This window comes from Arachis hypogaea, chromosome 6 (genome assembly GCF_003086295.3).
Source record: "Arachis hypogaea cultivar Tifrunner chromosome 6, arahy.Tifrunner.gnm2.J5K5, whole genome shotgun sequence".
Lineage (NCBI taxonomy): Eukaryota > Viridiplantae > Streptophyta > Magnoliopsida > Fabales > Fabaceae > Arachis > Arachis hypogaea.
Window position 1 is genome coordinate 34563532 of NC_092041.1, and position 12425 is coordinate 34575956.

The following is a 12425-nucleotide window of genomic DNA, read 5'->3' on the forward strand; positions in this document are numbered from 1 at the left end:
GGATTCGACCTCACTCTATTGTGAGTTTTTACTTGACGATAACCGGTGCACTTGCCGGAAGGAATTTTGCCGTTTGTGCAATTTCCCTTAATCGTAGCTATACCCAGTTATAGCGCATCAAGTTTATGGCGCCGTTGCCGGGGATTGGTTTTCGATTGACAATTCTCAAATTGGAAGTTAACTAGATTGAGCAATTTTTCTTTTCTTTTGTTAATAGTTTTTGTTTCAGTTTATTACTGCTAATTTCTGCAAATTTTAATTTGTTTTCTTTGCTTATTCACTTGTTAGCATACTAACCACTAGCTGTTTGTGATATTGCCTCACTATGGGATTTCCACTATCTTTGGATGAGTATTGTTTGAGACTGAGCACATTGCAAAAAAAGAAAGAAGTATCCATCATCTTTTGGTCAATCAAAATTCATGAGAAACTCTCCACCACCACAGAATGATTCATGTTATTATGCTCATGGTGGGTGGGAGTATCAGGAACAGGAAACGGGGTACTTCCCAGAGCCGCAAAATGGTCCATGTTTTGGTGAATTTGATCACTACTCAAGTTGTGGCTGGGAAGATCAAAACCAAAGAGATTTCACTTATTCACACCCCATTCATCAAGAGCCATCACCTCTTAATTATCCAACCTCACCTCCTAGTTTTACATATCCAAATTCTTCATCACTTGAGCATTTCTCAGCACAAAATTCCTTCTCAAATTCATACAATTCATTTCACTATCCACAAGACTCATTCCACTACACACAAGAATCATACCACTACCAAAACTCCAACCAAAGACCTTATCAGCCCACACAAAACACATACTCCCAGCCACCATATCACAGCCAAGATAATCAACCTCATCAACCCAATCCGAACCAACAATTTCAAGATCAATTAAACAGGATAGAAGGAATGATTGCAACTATGAGCAGAGATGTGGCCGATTTGAAAGGCTTTAAAGAAGAAGTGATATCCAACTTGCAACATCAAGGTGCTGCCATTCAAAAGCTAGAAGCACAAATTGGATATCTATCAAAGCAAATCCCTACCCACAATTCTTCTAGTGATACCATGGCAAACCCAAGGGAGGAATCAGAAGAACAAGAAAGGGAGAAAGTCACTCAAGGGAGATCACACTCCAATGAAACAGAGAGTTGCAAAGAGGAAGGGTTCATTAAACCACAAATTCAGGAAGCTTTTGATGAACAGGATACTCCAACTATCCAACAACAACCAAGTTCTGAGATCAAGGATGTGAAGGCAGTAGAAACAAGCACCAAAATGAGGATTGTGACCGAGAAACAAAGGACCATATCCATGAAGAAGAGAAGGTCGAAGAACAATCCAACTCCTGAGCCAACAAGCAAGTTCACTCAAGCCAATCACAAGGGAAAGCTTGCTGGAAAGAGGCATTCACAACAAGGGGCACTAACTAGCTCCTTTATCCACTTGAAGTCATTCCTCTTAACAAACTGGAGGAAGAGGAAGAAAGTCAGGAACAACATGTCAAGCTAATGACAGTAAACGAGCGCTTGTTGGGAGGCAACCTAACCAAAGGTAGTTTTTCTTTTCTAGTTATTTCAATAAAAGAGTTAAGTAGATTTATCTGTATTGCAAGGAGCTAAGTTTGGTGTTGCACACCAAAACAATTCAAGGGTGAATGTGAGATTCTAAGTTTGGTGTTCCACCAAAAACTTCATTAAAAGCACATTTCTACCTCAGCATGACTAGTCACTAGCTCCAACCAATCAGGGAAACTACTTAAACAATAGTTTAATTTCTAGTTCATAGTTTCTTTTTCTAGTTCATAGTTATTTTCTTAATAAAAGCACATGAGGTTTTCTGCATATGATCCAAATTGCTGCATATGGCAAGGAACTAAGTTTGGTGTTCACACACCAATCTAAGTTCAGAGGCCTACAAACATACATGCATGCTAACCAATTCTCAAAGTGCTTGGGGAACAAGCAACTTCTAATAGCTTTGCAGGAAGACAATCAATCTCATGGAAGGAATATACATCATCATCAAAGAGAACACCAAGGCTAGGAAGGATGATGAACAACAAAGAAGATGCTAAAAGGTTGTATTGTCACTTAATTGCTTGTACTTTGAATTGCCGATATTGGAAGTTTGCATGCACCCCTGCTTTAAGTTTGAGTCAGTGCAGTTTTTGTTTGTCTGTTTGTTTAATTTCCAAATAAGTGATAGTCTAAGTGTCTGGATAAACTTCACTTGCTTAAATGTATGCTTGCCCTGCTTGTTCTGTTTCCAAAAATAAAAGAAATGTTTGAACAAAAGTAACTCAATTCCATTTGGTAAGAAATCAAATAAGATTAAGTGGTGGTATGCATGTTTGATTGAATAGTCAGCTCACCAAGAAATAAAGTTAGAATTGTCACTTTTAGTGGAAATTAGGATGCTGTCTATGGATCTTGATGAATAAATGTCTTTGGCCATGAAAAAGAAAGAAAAAGAAGAAGAAAAAGCCACTGAAAAAGGGCAACCAAAAAGCAAAAAAAATTGAGAAAATAAGCTAGGCACCAATGGTTTGAACTTCTGAGACAAATGCCTGTGCTGTTTATATATTAAGGATATGCTTGGATGAATAGGTTCTGAGGAGTGTTTCAACACTTGGTAACTTGGGTTAACTAACCCGGGATTATCAACCAAAAGTCCATTATCAAGAGCAACCTAAATACAAAACATTTAGTCACACAAAGAGGTGCTGGGCACCAATGTCTCAAGAAGAAATGTGAACTAAAATGCATGTAGTGGATATGTGTAGTGCACTAATAAGAAAAAGAAAATGCCAAAGGCTTGTGCAACACATGACACTGAGCAACAAGGAGCAAATAAGCTCAAAGAAAAAGAAAAACAAAGAAAAGAAACTTGCCAAGGATATGTGAATAACAAGAGGCCATAGCAGTGTTTTAGTGAAAACATAAAAAGTGACATTCTTACCTAAGAAACAATAAAGTGATGCTGCAACAACTTTCTGCATGAACACCCCATTAATCAATGTCAATTACTTACTGATATGGCTAATGAATTTACTTTCTGTTTCATTCTTTCTTCTCAATAATTCAGAACTTGCTTGGGGACAAGCAAGGATTAAGTTTGGTGTTGTGATGCCAAGGCATCATAGGCTAGTTTCACAAGCCTTTTTCTTTTATTTTAGTTGTTTTATGCATTTTCTTGAGCCTTAAGTAATCATTTGGGCCAAATAGTCATGCTTGCCTTAAATCATTCAAACATGAAGATTTCAATGCAAATTCCATGAGTTTTTAGTTATATTACTTGAATGCTATGAATGGAAGAATTCTCATGAAAATTTGCAAGACTTTGATGCAATTGTGTGGATGATTTCAGGGAAGAAGAGGCTAGGCAAGGAAGCAACAAAATCAATAAAGGAAGCTTGAAGTTCACATGTGGAGTACAATGTTGAAAGTGGCGTTTAACCTCCAGTTTAACCTTAAACTGGAAGTTAAACGCCAGAATAAGGAATGCACCAAATGCTGAAAGTGGCGTTTAACCTTCAGTTTAAGGTTAAACTGAAGGTTAAACGCCAGAATCATGAAAGCTGAGAAAAGAGGAAACTGGCGTTTAACCTCCAGTTTAACCTCAAACTGAAGGTTAAACGCCAGAATGAGAATGGCACCAAGGGAGTGATTCCACGTTTAACCTCCAGTTTGACCTCAAACTGGAGGTTAAACGTGTTCGACACAATTTCTCACCAGGAAGCATTTCCACGTTTAACCTCCAGTTTAACCTTAAACTGGAGGTTAAACGTGTTATATGGGACAGCTTGACCATGCCTTCTTCAAACATAAATAACTTGAGCTACAAAACTCCAAATGAGGTGATTCAAAATACATTGGAAAGAAGACATCTAGAGCTTTCCAAGCATATATGGCATGCATGGTGGATACTAAAAATTGAGGGAGAAAACATCCCCGTAATGTGCATAGAAGAGCATAGTACCAACATGCAATCAGGCCAGCTGACCTCTTCACCTTCCATGGAGTATAACTTGAGCTATAGAGATCCAATTGAGGTGTTTCCAGTTGCGTTAGAAAGCTGACATCCATAGCTTTCCAACGAGGTATAATAGTCTATATTTGGCATCAAATTGGCAAGGTTGACAAGAGAACAAAGTGACGACTCAAGAAAGGGGGGTGCAACGTTTGAGTGTAGTTTAATGGATCATTATCCTTTTTGGATCAATTATGTCACTCTACCCTTCAAGCAAGCAAGGCCCATCAACAACACCAAATCAAGGCCACAAGAATCATCTAGAATAGTTTATTTTCATTTGATTGTAATTTTCCTTTAATTTCATTTTCATTTTGTAATTTAGGGAGCCTATTTAAAGGCCTTAGTTTCTGCATTTGAAGGGAGGGGGATTGAAGGGGAATCCAGCCCCTGGATCTTTGGACACTTTAGAACTTTTCATATTGTGTAATTGAATTCTGAGCTATGACTCACTAAACCCCTTTCATTGGGTTAGGGAGCTCTATTGTAATTCAATGAATCAATAATAGTTTTATCTTCTTCTTCAATCTTTTCTCTTGAATTTTGTTAGAAAGCTTCTCGATCTAATTCCATTGGGTAATTGTCTTGGGAAAGAAATTACCCATAATTGGAATCCTTCAGAACCTTGGGAAAGGAATGGAGGATTCATGCTAGAGAAGCTTTCTCACAGTGAATTGGATTGGGGTTTGGATGGATATTGTGACATGTAATCCTACCAATTTGTGGTCCATGAAGCTGTGTGGGATAATCAGTGATCGAGCTTCATCTCTTCTTATGAACATTTAAACCAAGGGATTGGGAATTTGTTTGTTTTTAGAGAGAATTGGTGAGCCAAGGGATTGGATCCAATCATATAAGATTGCCAAGCAAAATTCAATGAATGCATTGGTTGAGGAAGAGATAAAAATGTTTTGATTCGGAGATCTCAATATCTCCTAACACCCAATGAACTCCTCTCTCTGATCTATCCTTTTCCATTTATATTCTGCAATTTCAATTTATGCAATCACCCCAATTCCCTTTTAATTTCAGCAATCTAACTTCTCGCACTTTAATTCTCGCAATTTAAGATTCAGTCATTTCAATTCCTTGCAATTTACATTTCCCGCCAATTTACTTTATGCAATTCACACCCAATTCTTGATTCCGCTCAACTAATTAAACTTCTAATTCGAATTGCTCATTCAACCAATCCTTGTGGGATTCGACCTCACTCTATTGTGAGTTTTTACTTGACGATAACCGGTGCACTTGCCGGAAGGAATTTTGCCGTTTGTGCAATTTCCCTTAATCGTAGCTATACCCAGTTATAGCGCATCAAGATTCTATCCTCCTCAAAGAGTCAACATATTAAGGGCTGAGGTCCAAACATTCAGGCAATAAGATAGTGAAACTCTCTATGAAGCATGAGAGAGGTACAAGGACTTGACAAGGAGGTTCCCACCAGACATGTTCAATAAATGAGTGCAGCTACACATTTTCTATGAAGGCTTGTCGTATGAATCAAAGAAGGCAGTGGATCACTCTTCAGAGGGATCTCTAAACAAGAAGAAGACTATTGAAGAAGCCATAGACATCATAGACACAGTGGCCAATAATGAGTTCTTTTATGCATCAGATAGGAGCAACAACCGAGGAGTAATAGAGCTAAATCAAATGGATGAGTTGCTGGCTCAAAACAAGATGATCACCAAGCAATTGGCTGACCTTACCAAGCAGATAGAAAGGAATCAGGTTGCAACAGTCACCACCTCACCACCAGCTCAAGAAGGAGTGAATGCAGAGGAATGAGGTGACTGGGAACAGGCCAACTATGTTGGAAACTCATCCAGGCAGTCGTATGATCTATACTCCAAGACTTACAATCTGGGTTGGAGGAACCACCCAAACTTTGGGTGGGGGAACCAGCAAGACCAAGGCCAAGATCAAAGGTGTCACAACCCCAACCAAAATAATAATGTAGCCTATCAACACTCAACTCAAAGGCCATATCAACACCCATCCAACAACTCTTCTCAACATCCATATCAAACCCAAAATGGCCATTCTCAACCCTCTAACCTCAACTCACCATCATCATCTGAAGATAGACTCTCCAGGATTGAAACTCTGCTTGAAGGCATATGCAAGGAAGTTCAAGACAGCAGAGCATTCAGGGAGGAAGTGCGATCCAATATGCAAAATCAGGATGCAGCCATCAAGAAGCTTGAGACATAGATTAGCTACCTATTCAAGCAAGTTCCTAACCACAGCCTTTGTAACAACACTAATGCAAACCCAAAGGAGGAGTGTAAAGCCATCACACTCAGGAGTGGAAGGGAATTGAAGGAAACATCGAAGGAAGCACAAGAGAAGAAAACAGATGAAAACAAAGAAAGACAAGAGGAAGCACGAGCTCCTGTTCCCAATTCACATCAAGAAGAAGAAGTGTTGAAGCCATATATTCCAAAAGCTCCGTACCCTAACGATTGAAAAAGAATGGAAATGACAACCAATTCTCACGATTCTTGGAAGTCTTTAATAGACTATAGATTAACATATCTTTTGTTGAGGCAATAGAGTAGATGCCGCTCTATGCTAAGTTCTTAAAGGAATTGATGACCAAGAAGAGAAGTTGGAAGAATGATGAGACAATTGTACTAACTGAGGAATGTAGTGATATCATTCAACACAATCTATCCCAGAAATTGAAGGACTCAGGGAGCTTCCAAATTCCTTGTATCATAGGGAAAATCACAGTGGAGAAAGCTTTATGTGATTTGGGAGCCAGCATAAATCTAATGTCCATAGCAATGATGAGAATAATGAAGATTGAGGAGGCTAAACCACAAGAATGGCCCTTAAATTGGCGGACCAATCATTCAAATTTCCCCATGGAGTAATGGAAGACTTGTTGTTGAAGGTGGGAGACTTCATATTCCCAGCTGACTTTGTAGTGTTGGATATGGAGGAAGAAGCCAAAGCCTCCATCATTTTGGGAAGGCCATTCTTAGCTACTGCCGAACCATCATAGATGTCCAAAAGGGTGAACTTACCCTTAGGTTATATGATGAAAAGATGGTATTCAATGTGTTCAAAGCCATGAGCTACCCACAGGAATCACTAGGAAAATGCATGAGGTTGGAATCAGTGGAAGTTTTAGTACAAGAAACCCTTGAGGAGGAAGAACTTGAGGAGATGTCAAAGAAGAACCCGCATCAAACGAAAAGGCTAGAGCAGCCGAAGTTCTTATTCAAGGCACATTAGAAGAGAAGAATGAAGAAAAAGAAGCACCCAAGCTTGAACTGAAAGCATTACCATCCACCCTCAAATATGCATATTTGGAAAACAATGAAAGTTACCCAATGATCATAAATTTAGCTCTCAGCCAAGAACAAGAGGAAAATTTAATCAAAGTGTTGCAGAAGCATAAATACGCCATTGGATGGATCCTTGCTGACTTAAAGGGAATCACTTTGGCCATATGCATGCATAAGATACTGTTGGAAGATGATGCCAAACCCTCCATTCAACCCCCCAAAGGAGGCTGAATCCAGTCATGAAAGAGGTAGTGCAGAAGGAAGTCATGAAGCTGTGGCAAGGAGGGGTAATTTACCCAATTTCAAATAGCCCATGGGTGAGCCCTGTCCAAGTGGTCCCCAAGAAAGGAAGCATCACTGTAGTGCCCAATGAAAGGAATGAGCTCATCCCTACACGAACCGTCATAGGATGGAGGATGTGCATTGATTACAGAAAACTTAATGAGGCTACAAGAAAAGATCACTTCCCACTCCCTTTCATGGATCAAATGCTCAAAAGGCTTGCAGGATATGCATATTATTGTTTTCTAGATGGTTATTAAGGATACAATCAAATAGTGGTTGATCCAATAGACTAGGAAAAAATATCATTCACTTGTCCATATGGAGTGTTTGCCTACAGGCGCATGCCATTTGGGCTATGCAATGCACCTGCAACTTTTCATTGCTGCATGCTTTCTATATTCTCAAATATGATAGAAAAATTCATTGAAGTCTTTATGGATGATTTTTCAGTATTCGGGGATTCCTTCCCTAATTGCCTAAATCACCTCGCTTTGATATTAAAAAGATGTCAAGAGACCAACTTTATTTTGAATTGGGAGAAAGGCCATTTCATGGTGACAGAAGGAATAGTTGTTGGACATAAAGTTTCTAACCAAGGCATTGAGGTGGACAGAGCTAACGTGAAATTAATTGAAAATTACTTCCACCTAGTGATGTCAAGGGAATTAGGAGCTTTTTAAGGTATGCTGGCTTTTACAGAAGGTTTATACAAGATTTTTCAAAAATAGCCAAGCCTTTAAGTAATCTTCTTGTGTCTGATACATGATGAGCGGATAATTTATATGCTTTTTGGCATTGTTTTTAGGTAGTTTTTAGTATGTTTTAGTTACTTTTTAGTATATTTTTATTAGTTTTTATGCAAAAATCACATTTCTGGACTTTACTATGAGTTTGTGTGTTTTTCTATGATTTCAGGTATTTTCTGGCTGAAATTGAGGGACCTGAGCAAAAATCTAATTAAGAGGCTGAGAAAGGACTGTAGATGCTGTTGGATTCTGACCTCTCTGCACTCGAAGTAGATTTTATGGAGCTACAGAAGCCCAATTGGCACACTCTCAATTGATTTGGAAAGTAGACATCTTGGGCTTTCTAGAAATGTATAATAGTTCATACTTTTCCTGAGATTTGATGGCCAAAACTGGCATCCAAACGCCCACCAGAGACCCTTTTCTGGCGTTTTACGCCAGAATTGGCACCAAAGCTGGAGTTAAACGCCCAAACTAGCACCCAAGCTGGCGTTTAACTCCAAGAAGAGCTTATGCACATGAAAGTTTCAATGCTCAGCCCAAGCACACAGCAAGTGGGCTCCGGAAGTAGATTTCTGCACTATCTGCACTTAGTTACTCATTTTCTGTAAACCTAATTTACTAGTTTAGTATAAATAGCACTTTTTACTATTGTATTCAAATCTTTGGATGAATTTTCGATCCTTTGATCAGGTCTTCTTCCCCTATGTTCAAATTCTTATCTAGACCTTTTCCTCTTATGTATTTTCAACGGTGGAGTTTCTACACCTCATAATTAAGGTGAGGAGCTTTGCTGTTTCTCATGAATTAATGCAAGTACTATTGTTTTTCTTTCAATTCACGCCTACTTCTTTTCCAAGATATACTCTCATACTTAATTCAGTTAAGTCAGACTGAAGGCGTGATCCATGACAATAACCCACTATCTTCAGTACTCGCTTAGCCAAGATCCGCGTACCTGACAACCACAAGCGGTCTACATGATGTTCAGTATAGTCCTTGGACGCCAGCTGGAGTATATTCTCTTGCGTCTCTAATCCATGTGTTTGATTAGCATCTCCTGACAATAGAGCATTCAAATTAGTGAGATCAGAACCTTCGTGGTATTGGCTAGAAACATTGGCAGCATTTCTGAAATCCAGAAAGTCTAAACTTGTCTATGGTATTCCGAGTAGGATCTGGGAGGGGATGAGAACCGACAGATGATTAGCCCTGCGATGAGAACCGTAGCCGGACCATTTTCACTGAGAGGACGGATGGTAGCCATTGACAACGGTGATCCACCAACTTATAGCTTGCCATGCAAGGGAGTGCGTATGATTGGATGGAAGCAATAGGGAAGCAGAGGTTCAGAAGCAACAAAGCATCTCCAAACGCTTATCTGAAATTTCCACCAATAAATTACATAAGTATCTCTATTTTATTTTATGTTTTATTTATCTGTTAATTATCAAAACCTCATAACCATTTGAATCCGCCTGACTAAGATTTACAAGATGACCATAGCTTGCTTCAAGCCGACAATCTCCATGGGATCGACCCTTACTCGCGTAAGGTTTATTACTTGGACGACCCAGTGCACTTGCTAGTTAGTTGTGCAAAGTTGTGAAAAGTGTGATCACAATTTCGTGCACCAAGTTTTTGGCACCGTTGCTAGGGATTGTTCGAGTTTGGACAACTGATGGTTTATCTTGTTGCTTAGATTGGGTAATCTTCTTTCTTGTTTGAGTCTAGTATCAAGTCCTAAGTTTGGTGTCAATTCCATGTTTTTAATCTTCCTAAGTTTTCATAAAAAAAAATCTTGCATTGTGTTCTTCTGTGATCTTCGAGTGGTTCTTTATGATTTCCTTTGTTTGATCTTATGATTTTCCGGTTTTACGTTTTATCTTGTTTTTCATATACATTTTCAAAATCATAGTATTTAAACATTCAAAAGAGCTCACTGGCAATAAAATGCCAGTAAAGAGGCACTTTGGGCGTTAAACGCCGGAATGGCTATCATTCTGGGCGTTAAACGCCAGAATGGCCAGCATTCTGGGCGTTTAACGCCAGAATGGCCAGCATTCTGGGCGTTTAACGCCAGAAATGGCAGCATTCTGGGCGTTTAGAAAAATGCCCAGTAAAGAAGGATTTTTGGCATTTAACGCCAGCCAGGGTATCTGGCTGGGCGTTAAACGCACAAAGAGGCAGCCACATGGGCGTTAAACGCCAGAATGGATATCATTCTGGGTGTTTAACGCCAGGATGACACAAGGGAGGTTATTTCATTTCCAATTCAAATTTTTTTCAATTTATCATGTTTTTATTCATAATTTTAAAATCTCATCTTTCCACATTTTCAAAAATCCTTGCTAACAATTAATGTTTTGATTAAAAAAATTGCAACTTTGTTACTTTCTTGTTAAGAAAGGTTCAACCTTTGAATTTTAGAATCATATCTTTTAATTTCTTGTTAGTCAAGTCATCAATTTTAAAAATCAAATCTTTTCCAATTATATCTTTTCAATCATATCTTTTTAAAATCAAATCTTTTTCAATCGTATCTTTTTAAATTTTGATTTCAAAATTTTTTCTCTAACTTCTTATCTTTTCAAAATTATTTTCAAATCTTTTTCAACTAATTACTATTTCTAATCTTTTTCAAAACCACCTAACCACTTTTCCACTTCCATTTTTCAAAAATCACTAACCTTTTTTTTCAAAAATATTTTTTATTAACTAATTGTTTTCAATTCTAATTTTATTTTATTTCTTTTTCAAATTTTCAAAAACTCTCTCTCTCATCTCTTTCTATTTATTTCATTTAATTGCTAACAATTCTCTTCTACTTATCTAAAAATTCGAACCCTCTCTCTCCTTCTGTGTTCAAATTCTTTTTATTCTCTCTCTACCTCATTCCTCTATTCTTCTTTTCTGCTGACACCTCAAGGAATCTCTATACTATGACATAGAGGATTCTACTACTCCCTTTTTTTCTCTTCTTTTTTATATGAGCAGAAACAGGGATAAAAACATTCTTGTTGAAGCTAATCCTGAACCTGAAAGGACTGTAAAGAGGAAGCTAAGATAAGCTAAAGCACAACACTCCGGAGAGGACCTTACAGAGAATTTCGAAAAAGAAGCAGACATGGTAGCCGAACCCAACAACAATGGCAGAGATGCAAGGAAGATGCTTGGTGACTATGCTACACCAACTTCCAACTTCTATGGAAGAAGCATCTCAATTCTTGCCATTGGAGCAAACAACTTTGAGCTTAAGCCTCAATTAGTTTCTCTAATGCAGCAGAATTGCAAGTTTTATGGACTTCCATCGGAAGATCTTCATCAGTTCTTAGCTGAATTCTTACAGATCAATGATACTGTTAAGACCAATGGGGTTGATCTTGAGGTCTACATACTTATGCTTTTCCCCTTTGCTATGAGAGACAGAGCTAGAACATGGTTGGACTCACAACCTAGAAAAAGCCTGAACTCTTGGGACAAGCTGGTCAATGCTTTCTTGACCAAATTCTTTCCACCTCAAAAGATGAGCAAGCTCAGAGTGGACGTCTAAACCTTCAGACAGAAGGAAGGTGAATCCCTCTATGAAGCTTGGGAAAGATACAAGCAATTAACCAAAAGGTGTCCTTCTGACATGTTTTCATAATGGAGCATCATATGTATATTCTATGATGATATGTTTGAAATGTCAAAGATGTCATTGGACCATTCTGCTAGTGGATCCTTTCATCTAAAAACATTTGTAGAAGCCCAGAAACTCATTGAGATGGTTGCAAATAACCAGTTCATGTACACTTCTGAGAGAAATCCTGTGAATAATAGGATGACTCAGAAGAAAGGAGTTCTTGAGATTGATACTCTGAATGCCATATTGGCTTAGAACAAAATATTGACTCAACAAGTCAATATGATTTCTCTGAATCTAATTGGATTGCAAGCTGCATCCGGCAGTGTTAAAGAAGCCTCCTCTGAAGGAGAAGCTTATGACCTTGAGAATCCTGCAATGGAAGAGGTGAATTACATGAGAGAATCCTATGGAAACACCTATAATCCTTCAT

At 38.4% G+C, this 12425-nt stretch overlaps 1 non-coding gene across 1 annotated transcript; it reads right to left on the reverse strand.

The window, feature by feature from the left end:
- Positions 1-11899: 11899 nt before the first annotated feature.
- LOC112699625 (small nucleolar RNA R71) lies at positions 11900-12003 on the reverse strand. Its single transcript, XR_003152568.1, has one exon. It is a non-coding gene; the product is annotated as a small nucleolar RNA R71 (small nucleolar RNA).
- Between the last annotated feature and the right edge of the window lie 422 nt (positions 12004-12425).